This window comes from Coregonus lavaretus, assembly GCF_964263955.1.
Source record: "Coregonus lavaretus genome assembly, chromosome: 2".
NCBI lineage: Eukaryota > Metazoa > Chordata > Actinopteri > Salmoniformes > Salmonidae > Coregonus > Coregonus lavaretus.
Genome location: NC_139989.1, coordinates 86,283,782 through 86,308,809, shown reverse-complemented (window position 1 = coordinate 86,308,809; position 25,028 = coordinate 86,283,782). Strand labels below are relative to the sequence as shown.

The 25,028-nt window shown below is 42.9% G+C and overlaps 1 long non-coding RNA gene and 2 pseudogenes across 3 annotated transcripts in view; 1 reads left to right on the top strand and 2 right to left on the bottom strand.

The window, feature by feature from the left end:
• LOC311142735 overlaps positions 1–25,028 on the top strand; it is a 215,420-nt gene that overhangs the window by 93,619 nt on the left and 96,773 nt on the right. The gene's annotated exons all lie outside the window — the stretch shown is intronic.
• Positions 3,028–4,115, bottom strand: LOC311099541 (stonustoxin subunit beta-like; annotated as a pseudogene). Its single transcript has 2 exons — positions 4,037–4,115; positions 3,028–3,552 (listed from the first exon to the last, which is right to left on the bottom strand). The product of its transcript is annotated as a stonustoxin subunit beta-like (transcript).
• On the bottom strand, positions 7,338–23,294 carry LOC311099530 (protein NLRC3-like; annotated as a pseudogene). The gene is made up of 7 exons (XR_014615243.1): positions 23,206–23,294; positions 17,110–17,226; positions 15,398–15,514; positions 10,364–10,448; positions 10,006–10,234; positions 7,819–9,612; positions 7,338–7,527 (listed from the first exon to the last, which is right to left on the bottom strand). The product of XR_014615243.1 is annotated as a protein NLRC3-like (transcript).

Here is a 25,028-nt window from a genome sequence, read left to right as displayed (position 1 = left end):
GCGCAGGGTTTTGTCCCTCTTCTCCAAAAAGAAGAAACCTGCGCTGGTGACAGGCAGAAGGACGGATACCCCCTGCAGCCAGGGAGTCCTCGATATACGTCTCCATAGCCTTGGTCTCCGGACCCAACAGTGAATACAGCTTTCCACAGGGTGGTGTAGTGCCCGGGAGAAGGTCGATCCCGCAGTCATAGTTTTGATGCGGAGGAAGCGAAGTGGCCCGTACCTTGCTGAAAACCTCCTGGAGGTCCTGGTACTCCGCAGGAACGGCGGAGAGGTCCGAGGCTTCCTCCGAGCACACAGGAAGACGTCGCGGGGCAGGCGGCGCCGACTTCAGGCAATGGGCGTGGCAGAACGGGCTCCAGCCCATGATAGCACCAGCAGTCCAGTTGATAAGGGGATTGTGTCGCTGGAGCCAAGAAAACCCCAATACCTGAGGAGACTTGATGAGCATGAACTGCATTGACTTACTGTGGTTCCCTAACACTCGCGGGTTGATAGGAGGATTAGTGTGGGTGACTCAACCTATAGAGTGCCCATCCAGCGCTCTAACGTCCATAGGAATGGAGAGGGGCTAAGTGGGGATGCCCAGATCTGACACCAGGGTAGCGTCCATGAAACTCTCATCGGCCCCAGAGGTCTGATTCCGGGGACTTCCGGGATTCCTCGGAGGCGAGGTGGGATCCTTGGGTGAGTGGGACCGGAATCAGACCTCTTCTCCTACGTTCCCGTAGCCGCCCATCGATCCAGAGGTCAAGTCGATGAGCGAGTTGAGATCCGTAGGCAGCTCCCGGACTGCGAGCTCGTCTTTAATCTCCTCCGATAATCCATGAAGGAACATGTCGAACAGGGATTCGGGTTCCAGGCAGGTTCTCGGAAGCCAACGTAGGCCGCCACACTGCGGGAGTCTTGACAAAGCTGGAGTAACTTCCGGGCAGCCTCTCTCCCAAACCTTTTTCACCTCAGCCACAAACTCCTCCATACTGAAGCTTATTGCTGTTCCCACACCACCGTAGCCCAGGCGAGAGCCTTCCCGGACATTATGAGGTGCGCTATCTTCGAGCAGTCCGAGGGGAAGGACGAGGGCTGCAGCTCAAAGATGAGGAAACACTGGGAGAGAAACGGCCGACAGGTTCCTGACTCTCCAGCGAGGAGGTAAGCGGGGTCTCGGGAAGCCGGGGTGGCTAACAGATAATAAGCGGAATTGCTGCAGCAATGTTTTCAAGACACGGTCATGGCGTTCCGCCAAGGTCTGGAATCCTTCCATAAGACCTCAAAGTAACTCCTAGTGCCTCCCAATGGTGGCTCCTTGGGAGGAGACGGCGTGGCGGAGCTGGTCCCAGTCTGCTGGGTCAGTCATGGCCGGTTCGCACTATCAGAACTTAGGATAAGACCCAGATGCAGACCGTTCGAATCACAGATGTTTAATAACAAAACAGGGGGCAGGCAGACGACAGGTCAAGGGTGTGTGTGTGTGTCAAGTGTTTGTGTCCAATGTGTGTGTGTCGAGTGTGTGTGTGTGTGTGTGTGTGTGTGTCCAGTGTGTATGTGTGTCCAGTGTGTGTGTGTGTCCACTGTTTGTGTGTGTGTCAAGTGTTTGTATGTTTGTGTCCAGTATGTGGATTCAGTGTGTTTGTGTGTTTCCAGTGTGTGTGTGTGTCCAGTGTTTGTGTCCAGTGTGTGTGTGTCGAGTGTGTCTGTGTCCAGTGTGTGTGTGTGTGTGTGTGTTTCCAGTGTGAGTGTGTGTCCAGTGTGTGTGTGTGTGTCTGGTGTGTGTGTCCAGCGTGTGTGTGTTTGTCCAGTGTGCGTGTGTGTCCAGTGTGTGTGTGTGTGTGTGTTTGTCCAGTGTGTGTGTGTGTTTGTCCAGTGTGTGTGTGTGTGTGTGTCCAGTGTGATTGTGTGTGAGTGTGTGTGAGTGTCCAGTGTGTGTGTGTGTCCAGTGTGTGTGTGCGTGTGTGTGTGTGTCCAGTGACTGTGTGTATGGATCCAGTGTGTGTGTGTTTATGTGTGTGTGTTTGTGTGTGTGTCCAGTGTGTGTGTGTGTGTGTGTGTCCAGTGTGTCTGTGTGTGTGTCCAGTGTGTGTGTGGTTGTCCAGCGTGCGTGTGTGTGTGTCCAGTGTGTGTGTGTTTGTGTGTGTGTGTGTGTGTCCAGCGTGTGTGTGTCCAGTGTGTGTGTGTGTATTTTCAGTGTGTGTGTGTGTGTGTGTGTGTGTGTCCAGTGTGTGTGTATTTGTCCAGTGTGTGTGTGTTCAGTGTGTGTGTTTGTTTCAGTGTGTCCAGTGTGTGTGTGTGGGTGTGTGTCCAGCGTGTGTGTGTGTGTGTCCAGTATGTGTGTGTTTATCCAGCGTGTGTGCGTGTCCAGTGTGTGTGTGTGTGTATGGATCCAGTGTGTGTGTGTGTGTGTGTGTGTGTGTGTTTGTGTGTGTGTGTTTGTCCAGTGTGTGTATCCAGTATGTGTGTGTATGGATCCAGTGTGTGTTTGTGTGTGTGTGTGTGTGTGTGTGTGTCCAGTGTGTGTTTGTGTTTTTAGTGTGTGTGTTCAGTGTGTTCAGTGTGTTTGTGTCCAGCGCGTGTGTGTGTGTGTCCAGTGTGTGTTTTTGTCCAGTGTGTGCCCTGTGTGTGTGTGTGTTCAGTGTGTGTGTTTTCAGTGTGTTTGTGTCCAGTGTGTGTGTGTGTGTCTAGTGTGTTTGTGTGTGTGTTCAATGTGTGTGTCCTGTGTGTGTGTAGAGTGTGTGTGTGTGTGTGTGTGTCCAGTGTGAGTGTGTGTGTGTCTGTCCAGTGTGTGTGTGTGTGTGTTCAGTGTGTGTGTGTGTGTGTGTGTGCATGTGTGTCCAGTGTGTGTTTGTCCAGTGTGTGTGTGTGTCCAGTGTGTGTGTGTGTGTGTCCAGTGTGTGTGTGTGTCCAGTGTGTGTGTTTGTGTGTGTGTCCAGTGTGTGTGTGTGTCCAGTGTGTGTGCATATCCAGGATGTGTGTGTGTGTGTGTGTGTGTGTGTGTGTGTGTGTGTGTGTCAGTGTTACCACGGTTATTATTTACAGGGACACTGAGGAGTCAACATGAACTCTAACACCTGGATAGAGGGGCTCAATGAATGTGGAGTGGAATGTGTTCAAGTGGGTCAGTGTGTCAGAGGAGACTCTGTAGAAGGACAGAGTGCCGGCTGGCCAGTCCAGATACACTCCTACTCTGTGGGAGCTGGAGGAGGGGACGTCTATGGGAGTGGACTTCTTATTGTGCCAGGCAGTGTAACTGTTGTCAGAGCAGAACAGACTCCAGGACTTGTCATTGTATCCAATCAGACAGTCATCACCCCCTTCCTCTCCTGCTGATTCCTTTATATGTCACTCCTATATCAGCCCCTCCACCACTCCACTCTACCTCCCAGTAACAGCGCCCAGTCAGACCCTCTCTACACAGCACCTGTCTATAGTCCTCAAATCTCTCTGGGTGATCAGGATACGGCTGCTTCTGTCTCCTATATGTCACCTTTCTGTTCTCCTCAGACAGAGAGAGGTGTCTGTTTACTGTGTTTAGGTCCAGTGTGAGATCACAGACATCTGATGGATGAAACCAGACACAATATTAGAAATCATCATCATTCACATTAGAATGTTAACTCACTTTAGAAAAACACTTATTCCCATTAATTAACACACACACATTCTGAACACACACACACACACACACACACACACACACACACACATACACACACACACACACACACACACACACTGAACACACACACACACACACACACACACACACACACCTGTATGCATGCAAGCATGAAAACACACACACACAGACACACATCGGGGACACACACACATTTCTAACATAACAGGAACACGCCACACACAGACACACACATTGTCAAAGCAACTCTTTGTAAACTTTGGTGTCCCTGATTTGTGCTTCTGTAGAACTACAGCTGATATTTAATATGACCAAGTAAGTAATGATGGGGGTCTTTGACTTTGAATTCACTTGAATTAAGACTTATTCTTAGTCATATTCTACACAGCAGTCAACACTCACATTTTCTAAGTCCAGGTTTCATTGTGTTCTCTCCACCATGTTCCACACTGTAGCGGTAAGCAGAAGAACAGACAGTCATTGAGGGATACACCTGAACTCTCACACACACACACACACACACACACACACACACACACACACACACACACACACACACACACACACACACACACACACACACACACACACACACACACACACACACACACTGGACACACACACACTGGACACACTCACACATTCAGCATATAACTTTGTACAAGCGGTGGTAAGAATGTTTGTCTGTGTGTGTGTCCAGTGTGTGTGTGTGTGTCCAGTGTGTGTGTATGTGTGTGTGTGTGTGTGTGTGGGTCCAGTGTTTGTGTCCAGTGTGTGTGTGTGTGTGTCCAGTTTGTGTGTACAGTGTGTGTGTGTGTCTGTGTGTGTCCAGTGTGTGTGTGTGTCCAGTGTGTATGTGTGCCCAGTGTGTGTGTCCAGTGTGTGTATTTGTGTGTGTGTGTTTGTGTCCAGTGTGTGTTCAGCGTGTGTGTGTCCAGTGTGTGTGTTTGTGTGTGTGTGTGTCCAGTGTGTATTTCTGTCCATTGTGTGTCCAGTGTGTGTGTGTCCAGTGTGTGTGTTTGTGACACAAACACACTGGACACACACTGGACACACACACACACTGGACACACACACTGGACACACACACACTGGACACACACTGGACACACACACACACTGGACACACACACTGGACACACACACACACACACACTGGACACACACACGCACACACACACTGGACATACACACGCACACTGGACACACTGGACACACACACTGGACACACATACACACTGGACACACACACACACACACATTGGACACACACACACAGGACACACACACTGGACACACACAAACACACACTGGACACACACACTGGACCCACACACACACACACACACACACATATACACACACACTGGACACAAACACACACACTGGACACACACACACACACACACTGGACACACACACACAGTCTTTATATAACTTAGTCCAAGTGGTGGTCAGAATGTTTGTCTTAACTAGCCTGATAACTCCAACATGTCTGATATGAACATTGACATAAACCCTCTACATACTTGAGTTTCTCCAGTCTGCAGTGTGGATCCTCCAGTCCAGCAGAGAGCAGTCTGACTCCTGAGTCTCCTGGGTGATTGTAGCTCAGGTCCAGCTCTCTCAGGTGTGAGGGGTTTGACTTCAGAGCTGAGACCAGAGAAGCACAGCCTTCCTCTGTGACTAGACAGCCTGACAGTCTGCAAAGAGTCAAATCATATTAAAACCACACTGCTATTCTTTGGTGGTGAAAATAGTGGCAGTATATTTTTTCAACATATTCAGATACATCAGAGTCCTGAAACCTGCCATATATATTTATAAAGGGAACAGAATACTTATGACTTCTTCAAATAGGGGGACTAGATACATAAAGTGCTTTAATTTCTAAATGGTGAAACAGATATGTATGAAAATAATCTCAAATAAAAGGTGACATTATATACTGTCACCTAATATATAACATTATATCTCAAATCCAAAATGCTGGAGCATAGCACCAAATGTAAAACTGTAAGCTTCCCTGTCCAAACACATATGGTGTGGACTATGTGTGCCTGGTAAACACATGTGGATCAGGTGAACAGTTATCACTTGTTGACCAACTACAGGAATACTGACCTCAGAGTCTCCAGTTTACAGTGGGGATTCCCCAGTCCAGCAGAGAGCAGCTTCACTCCTGAATCCTTCAGGTCATTGTTACTCAGATCCAGCTCTCTCAGGTGTGAGGGGTTTGACTTCAGAGCTGAGACCAGAGAAGCACAGCCTTCCTCTGTGACTAGACAGCCTGACAGCCTGCAAAGAGTCAAATCATATTAAAAACACAAAATAGTGACAGTATATTTTTTCAACATATTCAGATATATCAGTGTCCTGAAACCTGACATATCTATTCATAAATGAATGTATCATTATTAGAAATTATCAAAGTATTGCTCTTAGATATAAAAATGTATTGTACGAATATTTGAGTAGACTGACCAGAGCAGTTTAAAAAGCAGTATCAGTCAAAAGACAGACAGTGAGGTATCAGATTTAGATTGTATTGAGTATACAGTCCACACCATATCTATTTTGACAGTGAAGCTAACATTTTAAATGTGGCTCTATACTCCAGCATTTTGGATTTGAGATCAAATGTTTCATATGAGGTGACAGTATATAATGTCACCTTTTATTTGAGGGTATTTTAATACATATCTGTTTCACCATTTAGAAATGAAAGCACTTTATGTATCTAGTCCCCCTATTTGAAGAAGTCGTAAGTATTCTGACCAATTCACCTACAGTGTATTAAAGTAGTCAAAAGTTTAGTATTTGGTCCCAAACTCGTTGGTTTCATTTGCAGTTTGTTTTGGTTGTGTTTTGGGTTATGTTTTGTCCAATAGTAACTGAATGGTGGATGATGACTGGAGTAATTTTCTGTCTAAGTGAGTAGATAACATGTTTCTAAACACTACTAAATTCATCCTGATGATGTCATGATTAAGAAAAATTATGAATGAATCATCAATAATAATGAGTGAGAAAGTTACAGAGGCTACAACAAAACATGCTAACCTCTCACCATTACCAATAACAGAGGGGGTATGATCCTTGTTCCTCTGTAACTTTCTCATTCATCATCATTCACGATTCATTCATGATTATTCATAATCATGGTAGCATCCACATGAATGTACAAGTGTTCAGAAACATATTCTATTCTTACTGACAATACAAGTGAAGTGACTCCAAAATGACAGGACATTATTCACCATTCAGTTTCTATTGGGAAAAACATAATCCAAAACACAACTAAAACAAACTGCAAATGTATTCAACAAGTTTGTAGAATCACACGCTTGATGTAATCACTGTGGGTAAGGAATATGGGACCAAATACTAAACTTATGACTACTTTAATACAATATAAGTGAATATGTCCAAATTATTAGGACTTTTTCAAATGGGAGAACCAGAGGCATAAAGTGCTTTCATTTCTAAACAGTAACACAGATATGTATGAAATTATCCTCAAATAAAAGGTGACATTATATACTGTCACCTCATATGAAACTTACTATCTGAAATCCAAATTGCTGGAGCATAGCGCCAAATTTAAAACTGTAAACTTCACTGTCCAAACACATATGGTGTGGACTATGTGTGCCTGGTAAACACATGTGGATCTGGTGAACAGTTATCACTTGTTGACCAACTACAGGAATACTGACCTCAGAGTCTCCAGTTTACAGTGGGGATTCCCCAGGACAGCAGAGAGCAGCTTCACTCCTGAATCCTTCAGGTCATTGTTACTCAGATCCAGCTCTCTCAGGTGTGAGGGGTTTGACTTCAGAGCTGAGACCAGAGAAGCACAGCCTTTCTCTGTGAGTCCACAGAATGACAGCCTGACAAAGAGATCATCATGATTTCACAAACACACTGTTCTTTTAACACCAGTAGTGTAGAAGGACAATGGCAGATGCATTTGGTTTATTCTCTTAAACAACATAGATTCATCTTCCGTCTCCTAGAATTGTATGGTCATATTGTTATACAAATGTGAACACCAATGCACTGATTCAGTAAGTTTTTCAATTTAATATTATATATTATATACATATTATAATATATATTTTTCTCTAAACTGAATATGTCTTCCTGATGATTAGTACTTAAATGTCATTTTATGTACTCACAGAGCAGCTCTGGAGGCTTTGACCATTGGAAGCAGCCTCAGAAGACCTTCCTCTGATCTGGAGTATTTTTTCGGGTCAAACACATCCAGCTCCTTTTCTGAAGTCAGCAACACAAAGACCAGAGCTGACAACTGTGAAGGTGACAGTTTGTCTTCTGAGAGACTTTCTGATCTCAGGTAGCTTTGGATCTCCTCCACTAGAGAATGGTCATTCAGTTCATTCAGACAGTGGATCAGATTGATGCACCTCTCTGGAGAGGGATTCTCCCTGATCTTCTTCTTGAGGTACTTGACTGTTTCTTCATGGCTCTGTGAGCTGCTTCTTGTCTTTGTCAGTAGACCTCGTAAGTGCTTCTGATTGGACTCCAGTGAGAGGCCCAGAAGGAAGCGGAGGAAAAGGTCCAGGTTTCCTGTCTCACTTTGTAAGGCTTTATCCACAGCACTCTTGTATAAAGTAACTTCAGACTTGTCTCTGAACAGTGCAAAACAGTTCCTGGTTGATTGAGGTTTGGCCATTAGATTCTCATTGTTGTTGATGAATGAGAGGAACACATATACAGCAGCCAGAAACTCCTGAATGCTCAGATGCACGAAGCAGTACACCTTGTCCTGGTACAGCCCACATTCCTCTTTAAAGAGCTGTGTGCACAATCCTGAGTACACTGAGGCTTCATTGACATCAATGCCAGCCTCTTTCAGGTCTTTTTCATAGAAAATCAGATTGCCCTCAACAAGCTGTTGAAAAGCCAGTTTTCCCAGTGACAGAATGCTCTCTTTATTCCAGTGTGGACCTGTCTCTTCTTTCCCAAGATACTTTTCATTCTTCTGTTTGCTATGAAACACCACAAGGTGTATGAACATCTCAGTCAGAGTCTTGGGCATCTCTTCTGTCTTGTCTGTACTCAACATGTGTTCAAGGACTGTTGCAGAAATCCAACAGAAGACTGGAATGTGGCACATGATGTGGAGGCTCCTTGATGTCTTTATGTGTGAGATGATTCTGCTGGCCAGGTCCTCATCACTGAATCTCTTTCTGAAATACTCCTCCTTCTGTGGGTCATTGAACCCTCGTACCTCTGTCACTTGGTCAACACACCCTGAAGGGATCTGATTGGCTGCTGCAGGTCGGGTAGTTATCCAGAGGAGAGCAGAGGAAAGCAGATTTCCCTTGATGAGATTTGTCAGCAGAACATCCACTGAGGTTGACTCTGTGACGTCCCGACAAATCTTGTTCTTCTGGAAGTCTAGGGGCAGTTGGCACTCATCCAGACCATCAAAGATGAACAGAACTTTGTACTTGTCATAATTGGAGATTCTTGATTTTTTGGTTTCCATTGAGAAGTGATTGAGAAGTTCAATCAAAGTGTGTTTTTCCCCTTTCATCAAATTCAGCTCCCGAAAAGGGAATGAAAAAATATGAATTGGATATTCTGATTTGCTTTTCCTTCAGCCCAGTCCAGAATGAACTTCTGCACAGAGACTGTTTTTCCAATGCCAGCGACTCCGTTTGTCAGCACAGTTCTGATAGGTTTGTCTTGTCCAGTTAAGGGTTTGAAGATGTCGTTACATTTGACTGCAGTCTCTGGTCTTGCTTGTTTCCTGGTTGTTGTCTCAATCTGTCTCAGCTCATGTTCATTATTGACCTCTCCTGTTCCACCCTCTGTGATGTAGAACTCTGTGTAGATCTTATTGAGAAGTGTTGGGTTTCCTTGTTTAGCGATCCCCTCAAATACACATTGAAACTTCTTCTTTAGATTAGATTTGAGTTTATGTTGGAAAATCACAGCAAGCTCTTCTGAATGATGAAATAACACAGAGGATATTAATAGTACGTCTGATTTAATGCCTACAGTATTGTGGGACTGTTATAATTTTTTTAATTATAATAATTTATTCGCTTAACTGACTGTATAAATGTGTAAATGTTTTCATAATGCATTACAGACTGGTGTGACTGATTATATTATTATTGGTATTCTCTCTCTCTCTCTCTCTCTCTCTCTCTCTCTCTCTCTCTCTCTCTCTCTCTCTCAACACAACACATCCCTGCTGCTACTTGATGAGGTCACTAGGTGTTGTGTTAAGGCTGCTACAATATCACTGAGTTACACAGCTACTTTAGCTGTACTTTAGCTACAGCTTTTAAATGTTCTAAAACATCATTCAACATGAGGCAGACAGCTCTTACTTTTCTCCAGTGTGTCAGCAAGCTCCTTCTGGTTCATTTTCCTCAGGACGTGCAGTGTGATCTTCAGAGCCCCCTCTCTGGCACTGCTCTCCTGCTTCTCATCTTCAGCATCCACCACTTCCTTATCCTGCTTCTGACTCTCAAAGCCTTCTGGGAGTTCTGGACTAAGAATCCTCTTGAACATCTTCAGCTCCTTCTTCACAAATGTCATAATATTCTCTTCAAGCAACTGAAATAAATCAAGTAAATCAGTTAAGCAAGAGACTAAATGCTTTCTTATTAACACATAAATGAATGATTGACAGATCAACTTTACTTGAGGTAAACAAAAACAAATGTACATAACAGGACCACATACACTGAATATGGAGGCCAGGTCTGTTTGATGACTCTGGGAAGACTGACCACTGAGAATCTCTGACTCTGATCTCTCCTGTTGGTTTCTGTGGACAAAACATGAGATTACATCTCCTCATCCAGGGAGTACACACACACACACACACACACACACTGCATTTAAACACTGCATGTTCAATGAACCATAGACAATTAATGAACATGCACCTGTGGAACGGTCGTTAAGACACTAACAGCTTACAGACGGTAGGCAATTAAGGTCACAGTTATGAAAACTTAGGACACTAAAGAGGCCTTTCTACTGACTCTGAAAAACACCAAAAGAAAGATGCCCAGGGTCCCTGCTCATCTGCATGAACGTGCCTTAGGCATGCTGCAAGGAGGCATGAGGACTGCAGATGTGGCCAGGGCAATAAATTGCAATGTCCGTACTGTGAGACGCCTAAGACAGCGCTACAGGGAGACAGGACGGACAGCTGATCGTCCTCGCAGTGGCAGACCACGTGTAAGAACACCTACACAGGATCGGTACATCCGAACATCACAGGTACAGGATGGCAACAACAACTTCCCGAGTTACACCAGGAACGCACAATCCCTCCATCAGTGCTCAGACTGTCCGCAATAGGCTGAGAGAGGCTGGACTGAGGGCTAGTAGGCCTGTTGTAAGGCAGGTCCTCACCAGACATCACCGGCAACAATGTCGCCTATGGGCACAAACCCACCATCGCTCTGGACCAGACAGGACTGGCAAAAACTGTTGTTCACTAACGAGTCGCGGTTTTGTCTCACCAGGGGTGATGGTCAGATTCACGTTTATCGTCGAAGGAATGAGCGTTACACCGAGGCCTGTCCTCTGGAGCGGGATCGATTCGGAGGTGGAGGGTCCGTCATGGTCTGGGGCGGTGTGTCACAGCATCATCGGACTGAGCTTGTTGTCATTGCAGGCAATCTCAACGCTGTGCGTTACAGGGAAGACATCCTCCTCCCTCATGTGGTACCCTTCCTGCAGGCTCATCCTGACATGACCCTCCAGCATGACAATGCCACCAGCCATACTGCTCGTTCTGTGTGTGATTTCCTGCAAGACAGGAATGTCAGTGTTCTGCCATGGCCAGAGAAGAGCCCGGATCTCAATCCCATTGAGCACGTCTGGGACCTGTTGGATCGGAGGGTGAGGGCTAGGGCCATTCCCCCCAGAAATGTCTGTGAACTTGCAGGTGCCTTGGTGGAAGCGTAGGATAACATTACACAGCAAGAACTGGTAAATCTGGTGCAGTCCATGAGGAGGAGATGCACTGCAGTACTTAATGCAGCTGGTGGCAACACCAGATACTGTCCGTTACTTTTGATTTTGACTCCCCCTTTGTTCAGGGACACATTATTCAATTTCTGTTAGTCACATGTCTGTGGAACTTGTTCAGTTTATGTCTCAGTTGGTGAATCTTGATATGTTCATACAAATATTTACACATGTTAAGTTTGCTGAAAATAAACGCAGTTGACAGTGTGAGGACGTTTCTTTTTTTGCTGAGTTTATCATCTCCACCTGTGCAGGGGTATCAGGTAGTTGAGGTAATAACTAGACTATATACAAGGAGTACCAGTACTGAGTCAATGTGCAGGGGTATCAGGTAGTTGAGGTAATAACTAGACTATATACAAGGAGTACCAGTACTGAGTCAATGTGCAGGGGTATCAGGTAGTTGAGGTAATAACTAGACTATATACAAGGAGTACCAGTACTGAGTCAATGTGCAGGGGTATCAGGTAGTTGAGGTAATAACTAGACTATATACAAGGAGTACCAGTACTGAGTCAATGTGCAGGGGTATCAGGTAGTTGAGGTAATAACTAGACTATATACAAGGAGTACCAGTACTGAGTCAATGTACAGGGGTACCAGGTAGTTGAGGTAATAACTAGACTATATACAAGGAGTACCAGTACTGAGTCAATGTACAGGGGTACCAGGTAGTTGAGGTAATAACTAGACTATATACAAGGAGTACCAGTACTGAGTCAATGTACAGGAGTACCAGGTAGTTGAGGTAATAACTAGACTATATACAAGGATTACCAGTACTGAGTCAATGTGCAGGGGTACCAGGTAGTTGAGGTAATAACTAGACTATATACAAGGAGTACCAGTACTGAGTCAATGTGCAGGGGTACCAGGTAGTTGAGGTAATATGTACATGTAGGTAGGGGTAAAAGTGACAAGGCAATCAGGATAGAGATTACATCTCCTCATCCAGGGAGTGCAAACACACACACACACACACACACACACACACACACACACACACACACACACACACACACACACACACACACACACACACACACACACACACACACACACACACACACACACACACACAGGGAGGGAATGTTGTGTTTGTTTAATATTGTTTCAGGACTATGAAAATGGAAAAAATGATTAGCCTATGGATTATGAAAACAACAAAAATAAATGGGAAAATGGGAGAGGAGAAATGATTAGAGACAGTGTTGTTTAACTCACTGACCATGACCCATGAGTTCTTCTTACCTTTGTTCAGTAGAAATGTCTCCCTCTCTAAAGTTTAGAGGTTGCATCATATACCGGTTTCTCTTCATGGACACACAGCTGGGTACAGGGGAGGCTGGTCTCTCCTGCTTGATTGGGCTTCAACACAACAGAGACAAACATTACGTCTCTCATCTACTCTGAGCTCAGATGGGGAAACAAGAGTTTCATTCAAAAATGCTATATATACATTTTCTGAAATGATGGTAAATTTGCTTTTGTTGCTTAAAGAAATTATGAAAGAGATTGGTGTGTTTTTTCACTATCTAATCATGGCATGGGGTTGTTCAATGACAGACATGTATTTGTTTAAAATCTATCACTTGATGGTTTCATTTCAGAGAGACAAATAATCATGTTATTTTGCAAAATGCTACATATCTGCATCACTCTCAGAGAAACAAGTAGTACTGCTAGGTTTTACACAGTATTAATATATATCTGCCTCACTCTCAGAGAAATAAGTAGTACTGCTAGGTTTTACACAGTAAAAATATATACCTGCCTCACTCTCAGAGAAATACGTAGTACTGCTAGGTTTTACACAGTAATAATGACAATGCCACCAGCCATACTGCTCGTTCTGTGCGTGATTTCCTGCAAGACAGGAATGTCAGTGTTCTGCAATGGCCAGCGAAGAGCCCGGATCTCAATCCCATTGAGCACGTCTGGGACCTGTTGGATCGGAGGGTGAGGGCTAGGGCCATTCCCCCCAGAAATGTCTGTGAACTTGCAGGTGCCTTGGTGGAAGCGTAGGATAACATTACACAGCAAGGACTGGCAAATCTGGTGCAGTACATGAGGAGGAGATGTACTGCAGAACTTAATGCAGCTGGTGGCAACACCAGATACTGTCTGTTACTTTTGATTTTGACTCCCCCTTTGTTCAGGGACACATTATTCAATTTCTGTTAGTCACATGTCTGTGGAACTTGTTCAGTCTATGTCTCAGTTGTTGAATCTTGTTATGTTCATACAAATATTTACATGTTAAGTTTGCTGAAAATAAACGCAGTTGACAGTGTGAGGACGTTTCTTTTTTTGCTGAGTTTATAATCTCCACCTGTGCAGGGGTATCAGGTAGTTGAGGTAATAACTAGACTATATACAAGGAGTACCAGTACTGAGTCAATGTACAGGGGTACCAGGTAGTTGAGGTAATAACTAGACTATATACAAGGAGTACCAGTACTGAGTCAATGTACAGGGGTACCAGGTAGTTGAGGTAATAACTAGACTATATACAAGGATTACCAGTACTGAGTCAATGTGCAGGGGTACCAGGTAGTTGAGGTAATAACTAGACTATATACAAGGAGTACCAGTACTGAGTCAATGTGCAGGGTACCAGGTAGTTGAGGTAATAACTAGACTATATACAAGGAGTACCAGTACTGAGTCAATGTGCAGGGGTACCAGGTAGTTGAGGTAATAACTAGACTATATACAAGGAGTACCAGTACTGAGTCAATGTGCAGGGTACCAGGTAGTTGAGGTAATACATAGACTATATACAAGGAGTACCAGTACTGAGTCAATGTCCAGGGGTATGAGGTAGTTGAGGTAATAACTAGACTATATACAAGGAGTACCAATACTGAGTCAATGTGCAGGGGTACCAGGTAGTTGAGGTAATAACTAGACTATATACAAGGAGTACCAGTACTGAGTCAATGAGCAGGGTACCAGGTAGTTGAGGTAATAACTAGACTATATACAAGGAGTACCAGTACTGAGTCAATGTGCAGGGGTACCAGGTAGTTGAGGTAATAACTAGACTATATACAAGGAGTACCAGTACTGAGTCAATGTGCAGGGTACCAGGTAGTTGAGGTAATAACTAGATTATATACAGGGAGTACCAGTACTGAGTCAATGTGCAGGGGTACCAGGTAGTTGAGGTCATAACTAAATTATATACAAGGAGTACCAGTACTGAGTCAATGTGCAGGGGTACCAGGTAGTTGAGGTAATAACTAGACTATATACAAGGAGTACCAGTACTGAGTCAATGTGCAGGGGTACCAGGTAGTTGAGGTAATAACTAGACTATATACAAGGAGTACCAGTACTGAGTCAATGTGCAGGGTACCAGGTAGTTGAGGTAATATGTACATGTAGGTAGGGGTAAAAGTGACTAGGCAATCAGGATAGAGATTACATCTCCTCATCCAGGGAGTGCAAACACACACACACACACACACACACACACACACACACACACACACACACACACACACACACACACACACACACACACACACACACACACACACACACACACACACACACAGGGAGGGAATGTTGTGTTTGTTTAATATTGTTTCAGGACTATGAAAATGGAAAAAATGATTAGCCTATGGATTATGAAAACAACAAAAATAAATGGGAAAATGGGAGAGGAGAAATGATTAGAGACAGTGTTGTTTAACTCACTGACCATGACCCATGAGTTCTTCTTACCTTTGTTCACTAGAAAAGTCTCCCTCTGTAAACGTTATAGGTTGTTCCATAGACCGGTCACTCTTCATGGACACACAGCTGGGTACAGGGGAGGCTGGTCTCTCCTGCTTGATTGGGCTTCAACACAACAGAGACAAACATTACATCTCTCATCTACTCTGAGCTCAGATGGGGAAACAAGAGTTTCATTCCAAAACGCTATATATCCATTTTCAGAAATGTTGGTCAATTAGATGTTATTGTTTCAAGAAATGAGGAAAGAGATTGGTGAGTTCTTTCACTATGTAATTATGGGATGTAAAATGACAGACATGTATTTGTTTAAAATCTATCACTTGATGGTTTCATTTCAGAGATTGCCTCACTCTCATAGAAATACAAATATGGGTTGTTCACAGTCAAATGTAACAAATAACTACATTTGTAATACATATACAGTACCATTCAAAGAAAACATTTACGTTCAACATTTTAGTCATTTAGCAGATGTTTTTATCCAGGGCATCTTAAAGCCAAGTTCATAATTAAAACCCTTGTAGGAGCATTGTTAAATCTCTGAGCTGTTTCCCAAAACCATCGTTATTAACGTTGAACAGCCAAGTGCTCTCTCTCTCTCTCTCTCTCTCTCTCTCTCTCTCTCTCTCTCTCTCTCTCTCTCTCTCTCTCTCTCTCTCTCTCTCTCTCTCTCTCTCTCTCTCTCTCTCTCTCTCTCTCTCTCTCTCTCTCTCTCTCTCTCTCTCTCTCTCTCTCTCTCTCTATCTCTCTCTCTCTCACCTGTCTCAACCTCTGAATGCTCGGCTATGAAAAGCCAACTGACATTTACTCCTGAGGTGCTGACCTGTTGCAACCTCCATAATCACAGTGATTATTATTTGACCCTGCTGGTCATCTATGAACATTTGAACATCTTAAAGAACGATCCGGCCTTAATGGCCATGTACTGTTATAATCTCCCCCCAGCACAGCCAGAAGAGGACTGGCCACCCCTCAGAGCCTGGTTCCTCTCTAGGTTTCTTCCTAGGTTCCTGCCTTTCCAGGGAGTTTTTCCTAGCCACAGTGCTTCAACATCCGAACATGCGCTGTTCGGCACGAGACCACCGTTCGTTTCTGCCAATGAGCTTCAAATCAAATCAAATTGTATTTCTCACATGCGCCGAATACAACAGCTGTACACTTTACCGTGAAATGCTTACTTACGAGCCCTTTCCCAACAATGCAGTTAAAAAGTAAGAAAAATTAGCTAAATACAAAAAGGAAATAGTAACATAATGATATAACAATAATGAGACTATAAGGAGTACCAGTACTGAGTCAATGTGTAGGGGTACCAGGTAGTTGAGGTAATAACTAGACTATATACAAGGAGTACCAGTACTGAGTCAATGTGCAGGGTTACCAGGTAGTTGAGGTAATATGTACATGTAGGTAGGGGTAAAAGTGACACGTCAATCAGGATAGAGATTACATCTCCTCATCCAGGGAGTGCACACACACACACACACACACACATACACCACACTCACACACACACACACACACACAGGGAGGGAATGTAGTGTTTGCTTAATATTGTTTCAGGACTATGAAAATTGAGAAAAGGATTAGCCTATGGATTATAAAAATAACAAATATAAATGATAAAATGGGAGAGGAGAAATGACTAGAGACAGTGTTGTTTAACTCACTGACCATGACCCATAAGTTCTTCTTACCTTTGTTCAGTAGAAAAGTCTCCCTCTCTAAACTCTATAGGAAGTTCCATAGACTTGTCACTCTTCATGGACACACAGCTGGGTACAGGGGAGGCTGGTCTCTCCTGCTTGATTGGGCTTCAACACAACAGAGACAAACATTACATCTCTCATCTACTCTGAGCTCAGATGGGGAAACAAGAGTTTCATTCCAAAACGCTATAAATCCATTTTCTGAAATGTTCGTCAATTTGCTTTTATTTTTTAAAGAAAATTATGAAAGAGATTGGTGTGTTTTTTCACCATCTAGTCATGGCATGGGGTTGTTCAATGACAGACATGTATTTATTTAAAATCTATAATTTGATGGTTTCATTTCAGAGAGACAAATAATCATGTTTTTTTGCAAAATGCTACATATCTGCCTCGCTCTCAGAGAAATAAGTAGCACTACTAGGTTTTACACAGTAATAATATATATCTGCCTCACTCTCAGAGAAATAAGTAGTACTGCTAGATTTTACACAGTAATGGTATATATATCTGTCTCACTCTCAGAGAAATAAGTAGTACTGCTAGGTTTTACACAGTCAAATGTAACTAAGAACTACATTTTTAGTAAAGAACTATACAAATGATACATTTGTGACATACATTTATAAATATTTAAAACTAACAATTCAATACAGTAACATGAGATCTGTATGTATAACATTTACATTCAACATTTTAGTCATTTAGCAGATGGTCTTATCCAGGGACCGGTTTCTCAAAGCAGCTTGGTCATCTGTAGCTCAGCTGGTAGAGCACGGTGCTTGTAACGCCAAGGTAGTGGGTTCGATCCCCGGGACCACCCATACACAAAAATGTATGCACACATGACTGTAAGTCGCTTTGGATATAAGCGTCTGCTAAATGGCTTATTATTTATTTATCTTAAGTTCATCGTTAGAATCTTTGTTGGAGCATCGTTAAATCTCCAAGCTTGGAAGAGAGCAACCCAGTTGCTCTTGGAAGAGAGCAACCCAGCTCTACGTATTCCACTTTGTTCTTAAATTATCAAGGGATAAACCATGTGATTCTATGTTTAGCAGAGATAATCTGTGTATAAAGTGACGCAGGAGGGCAAATAAGTATCCAACTGTTCTATGACTGGTCTGACGCAGGAGATAGGTTACGAGTGTTTTCAAGTGCAATGTAATTAACGATGGTTTTGGGAAAAAGCTCAGATATTTAACAATGCTCCTACGAAGGTTAACTTAGCCTTAATATGCTGTTGGGAAACCGGGCCCAGATCAGTTCAAATAACATTGTAGGCCTACCAGTATCAGGACAGAGCATGTAGCCTAGGACTGATAAGTGATCAAAGCTCAAACCTACTCTGACTATTGAATGTCTGACGACAACTTAACTTTAAGTGGCCCCTCTTTCTTCAGCCAGCTTTGTTCTGACTTTAACTAGACTAGTACTGATAGAGAGATAAGACCTGGGTTCTATCAGGTGGTCTATATATAGTGGCAGTAGTAGTGGCTAGTAGTTATAGAGAGATATGACCTGGGTTCTATCAGGTGGTCTATATATATAGTGGCAGTAGTAGTGGTTAGTACTGATAGAGAGATAAGACCTGGGTTCTATCAGGTGGTCTATATATATATAGTGGCAGTAGTAGTGGTTAGTACTGAAAGAGAGATAAGACCTGGGTTCTATCAGGTGGTCTATATATATATAGTGGCAGTAGTAGTGGTTAGTACTGATAGAGAGATAAGACCTGGGTTCTATCAGGTGGTCTATATATATATAGTGGCAGTAGTAGTGGTTAGTAGTGATAGAGAGATATGACCTGGGTTCTATCAGGTGGTCTATATATATAGTGGCAGTAGTAGTGGTTAGTAGTGATAGAGAGATATGACCTGGGTTCTATCAGGTGGTCTATATATATAGTGGCAGTAGTAGTGGCTAGTAGTTATAGAGAGATAAGACCTGGGTTCTATCAGGTGGTCTATATATATATAGTGGCAGTAGTAGTGGTTAGTACTGATAGAGAGATAAGACCTGGGTTCTATCAGGTGGTCTATATATAGTGGCAGTAGTAGTGGTTAGTGCTGATAGAGAGATAAGACCTGGGTTCTATCAGGTGGTCTATATATATAGTGGCAGTAGTAGTGGTTAGTAGTGATAGAGAGATAAGACCTGGGTTCTATCAGGTGGTCTATATATATAGTGGCAGTAGTAGTGGTTAGTAGTGATAGAGAGATAATAATAATAATATGCCATTTAGCAGACGCTTTTATCCAAAGCGACTTACAGTCATGCGTGCATACATTTTTGTGTATGGGTGGTCCCAGGGATCGAACCCACTACCTTGGCGTTACAAGCGCCGTGCTCTACCAGCTGAGCTACAGAGGACCACAGATAAGACCTGGGTTCTATCAGGTGGTCTATATATATAGTGGCAGTAGTAGTGGTTAGTAGTGATAAAGAGATAAGACCTGGGTTCTATCAGGTGATCTATATATATATATATAGTGGCAGTAGTAGTGGTTAGTACTGATAGAGAGATAAGACCTGGGTTCTATCAAGTGGTCTATATATATAGTGGCAGTAGTAGTGGTTAGTACTGATAGAGAGATAAGACCTGGGTTCTATCAGGTGGTCTATATATATAGTGGCGGTAGTAGTGGTTAGTAGTGATAGAGAGATAAGACCTGGGTTCTATCAGGTGGTCTATATATATAGTGGCAGTAGTAGTGGCTAGTACTGATAGAGAGATAAGACCTGGGTTATATCAGGTGGTCTATATATATAGTGGCAGTAGTAGTGGTTAGTAGTGATAGAGAGATAAGACCTGGGTTCTATCAGGTGGTCTATATATATAGTGGCAGTAGTAGACTGGGGGGGGGGGGGTATATGGTAGCATGCAGGTCTACAGGACACTGTGTGTGTATTAGAGCTCTGAGACAGGATTGTGTTGAGGCACATATCTTTGGTCCCCAAGAACACAGTGAAGAAGTTTGGAACCACCAAGACTCTTCCTAGAGCTTGCCCCCCGGCCAAACTGAGCAATCGGTGGAGAAGGGCCTTGGTCAGGGAGGTGACCAAGAACCCGATGGTCACTCTGACAGAGCTCCAGAGTTCCTCTGTGGAGGTGGTAGAACCTTCCAGAAGGACAACCATCTCTGCAGCACTCCACCAATCAGGCCTTTATGGTTGAGTGGCCAGACAGAAGCCACTCCTCAGTAAAAGGCACATGACAGCCCGCTTGGAGTTTGCCAAAAGGCACCTAAAGGACTCTCAGACCATGAGAAACAAGATTATCTGGTCTGATGAAATCAAGATTGAACTCTTTGGCCTGAATGCCAAGCGTCACGTCTGGAGGTAACCTGGCACCATCCCTACGGTGAAGCATGGTGAAGCATGGTGGTGGCAGCATCATGCAGTGGGAGAGACTGGGAGACTAGTCAGGATCGAGGGAAAGATGAACAGAGCAAAGCAAAGTACAGAGAGATCCTTGATGAAAACCTGCTCCAGAACGCTCAGGACCTCAGACTGGGGCGAATGTTCACCTTCCAATAGGACAATGATTCTAAGCACACAGCCAAGACAACGCAGAAGTGGGTTCGGGACAAGTCTCTGAATGTCCTTGAGTTGCCCAGCCAGAGCCCGGACTTTAACCCGATCTAACATCTCCAGAGAGACCTGAAAATAGCTGTACAGCGACGCTCCTCATCAAACCTGACAGAGCTTGAGAGGATCTGCAGAGAAGAATGGGAGAAACTAACCAAATACAGGTATGCCAAGCTTGTAGCTTCATACCCAAGATGACTTGAGGCTGTAATCGCTGCCAAAGGTGCTTCAACAAAGTACTGAGTAAAGGGTCTGAATACTTATGTAAATGTATTTTTTGTTTTGTCATTATGGGGTACTGTGTGTAGATTGATGAGGATTCTTTTTTTTTCAACCCTAGAAAGCTGAAGCTAGTTGGAAACAGGTACCAGTGCCTTCAGAAAGTATTCATACCCCTTGACTTATTCCACATGTTGCTGTGTTACAGCCTTAATCTAAAACTAATTATTTTCCGTCTCTCTGTGTTTCATCATTTTCCTTCAGAGGCTGGATGTATCTCACCAGAGAAAGCATCCGAGCGAGTGAAATAGCGCCCCTCTGTCTCTCTAAGTGTAGGCCATCTATCTGATGCTGTCTGGTCCAAAAGAGTATGACATTGTTGCCGCCTGTAGCATTGAATGCAAGTGAAGCCAGCGAGCATTTGGCCTCCCTTGATAATTTTTTTTACAATTATAGCCAATCAGCATTGCGCTAAACTGAGTGAGCTCAACTGTGAATGGTCCCAAAAAAAAGTATCAAGGGAAGCCAGTTTGGATTTGGCTTCACTCCCATCAAATAGCATTGAGAGCATACGTCATTGAAAAAAATAACTTAAATGGTTGCATCTCGTTGTGTTGTTGTCCTCCGGTGGCTAGCTAGCCAGCTAGCTAAAATTGACCTTTTCCTAAATTAGCCATGGATGGATATAGGAATTTGGACTTGTGGATTTACTTAATTCTCTGTACTGGCTAATGATTATAACGGCGATTCTGAACTAACCATTCATTCATACATTGTTGTGCCCCTGGCCTGAGAGGATGGAAGTTCAATATGTAGCTAGATGTAGACGGCTAATGTTAACTAGCTAACGTTGCCCATGAATGGAAGTTAGGCTACCAAGCAAGCTTTTTAGCCAGGTAGCCTAGGACATCAACAAATAAAAGTGTGTACTGTATGACAGAGTGATAAGACCGTTTTGTTGTGCTGGAATTTTGTTGCTGAAGAGATTGTTATCTCTTCTCTCACTCTGTTTTGGTTCATGCAGGTGACTGTGACCCTCAGACCAATTGGCAGAACGCCCAGAATATTTGTACTGAGTTGTTTGGAACCTCTCCAGTTAACTGTTAATAAACAATGATTAATTTAAGTTTGACTTTGAGTGTCCCTGTGTTGAATTTCCACGACATCGTCAACATGAAAGAGGAGGATGTCATTGGTGTTTCACAGAAATCAGACCCATGGCCAGCCACATCATATTTAGCTTACATTGATTGGACTAAATTGTTTTTGGTATCTTTTAGTTGTCACTGTATTAGACTAAGCATTGGTGACTTAATAATGTTGAAATGTTGAAGTTTAAATGGTGCTGGAATAGTGGAGGCAGCTCCTGTTTTCTTTGCGACTTGCGTTAACTCTCCGTGGTTCTAAATCAATAGTTGTTTAGTGCATATGAACTAACAGGTTATAGAGCAAACAACGCAATTATCACAACACATAGATTGTAATATGGCTTTTTCTGGCTTGGCTTCCCCAGTGATTTGACCCACGCACTCCTACTGCTTATTATGTGACTTGTTAAGCGCATTTCTAATCCTGAACCTTTTCAGGCTTGCCATAACAAAGGGGTTGAATACTTACTGATTCAAGCTTTTCATTTTTTATTCATTTGTAAAGACTTCGTAAAACATAACTCCACTTTGACATTATGGGGTATTGTGTGTAGACCAGTGACCAATAAATTAAAAAAAATAAAATAATAACAATAATAATAATAAAAATCTGAATTTTATCCATTTTTAATTCAGGCTTTAACACATCAAAATGTGGAAAAAGTCAAGGGGTGTGAATACTTTCTGAAGGCACTTTATATACCTTCATTTCTGATGGCGCAGTGGTCTAAGGCACTGCATCGCAGTGCTAACTGTGCCACTAGAGATCCTGGTTCGAATCCAGGCTCTGTCGTAGCCGGCCGAGACCGGGAGACCCATGGGGCGGCGTGCAATTGGCCAGGCGTCGCCCAGGGTAGGGGAGGGAATGGCCGGCAGGGATGTAGCTCAGTTGATAGAGCATGGCGTTTGCAACGTCAGGGTTGTGGGTTCGATTCCCACAGGGGGTATGAAAAAAAATAATGTATGCACTAACTGTAAGTCGCTCTGGATAAGAGCGTCTGCTAAATGACTAAAATGTAAAAATGTAAAAAAATGATGGAAAAACACAAATGTGAAGAAATGGTGGATATAGCGTTTTGGACATAAACTCTTCAAATAAATTCATAAACAAAAATTGTAATCTCACCTCTTAGATTTGGTGTCATGTTCCACAGAGAGACTCATTTTAGAGGCAGGGCCCCCCTCCTCTCTCTCCCCAGAGAGACTCATTTTAGAGGCAGGCCCCCCCTCCTCTCTCTCCTCAGAGAGACCCATTTTAGAGGCAGGGCCCCCCTCCTCTCTCTCCCCAGAGAGACTCATTTTCGTGCACTGACCCCTGAACAGAGATGCAGCATGTTGGTTGTGGTGAACACAGTGACAACTAATTATTGAATGTCAATTGTTCTCTTTTATTCATTATCTCTTAGAAATAAAATATTTACTAATATTCTAGTGTGTTGCTTTGTTCAACATTCTAGTGTGTTGCTTTGTTCAACATTCTAGTGTGTTGCTTTGTTCAACAGGTCTGCTATTATTATGCTATTACTGAATTCAGTTCATAATATCAATGTTAAGAAAAGTACGTTCAGGTTTCATCCCAAATTACACAGGAAGCAGGAGCTCATTATAATTTTGAAAACAACAATTTTTCCCGATATTCTGAAAGACGAATTATGACGAACTATGATACATAAAAAAATACTCAAAGTGTAAAATAACCACAATATACGAATATATGAACAACATGTTTTTGTATTTGACTTGCCTACGCCCAGTTATCGTCATTTTGTATGATTGAACTGTCACGTAGCTGTCCCGGTGAAATGGACTGTTAGATTTTAGTGTTTTACTTCCATGCACTATACTAAAATTACACAGTGCTGTAAAATACTTTAAAGTACTACTTAAGTCGTTTTTTGTGGGGTATCTGTACTTTACTTTACTATTCATATTTTTGACTACTTTTACTTCAATACATTCCTAAAGAAAATAATGTACTTTTTACTCCATACATTTTCCCCTGACACCCAAAAGTACTCGTTACATTTTGAATGCTTAGCAGGACAAGAAAATGGTCCAATTCACACATTTACCAAGAGAACATCCCTGGTCATCCCTACTGCCTCTGATCTGGGGGACTCACTAAACACATGCTTCGTTTGTAAATGATGAGTTGGAGCACGCCCCTGGCTATACGGAAATAAAATAAAAACTAGAAAATGTGGCCATCTGCTTTGCTTAATATAAGGAATTTGAAATGATTTATACCTGTACTTTTACTTTTGATACTAAAGTATATTTAAAACCAAATACTTGTACTTGAGTCATTTTCTATTAAGGTATCTTTACTTTTACTCAAGTATGACAATTGGGTACTTTTTCCACCACTGAAATTTCACCATACATTTAATTTCCCTACACACTTTACAATAATCCCTGTGAAGAGTCTTACCTTGTAGCCTGAATTCACAACCAGAACATGTCAAGTCATTGAGATATTTTCTGTTGTGCTGAGAGAGCACCTTCCTGATGTGGTGGTATCTATGTTCTACGTACAGTTGATATAATATCTGGTCAAAGTATAGTGGCCCAACACCATAGTATATAATTAACAGAACAGTAGTTTAATCTTTTACTTTTTTTCTCAAAAAGGTAGGGGTCAAAATTGGCTCTCCCTTTCAATACCTCCCTTGTGAGGATAACGGCACTGAGGCTTTTTCTAAAATGTTTTCTGAGTTGCAGTGATCTTAGACAATTCCTCCATACAGAATCCTTCCAAATGACCAACTACAGGAAGGTAAAGGTACAACTAAACACACAATAAAGAAACAAATCTCCCTAAATTTACCCACCGGCCTTTTACTACTATCCCAATTTATACATTCTACCATCATACATGAATAATCCCTGGTAGGATCCTTACTACTAACTATCCCAATTTATAGATTCTACCAACATCATTCAAAATAA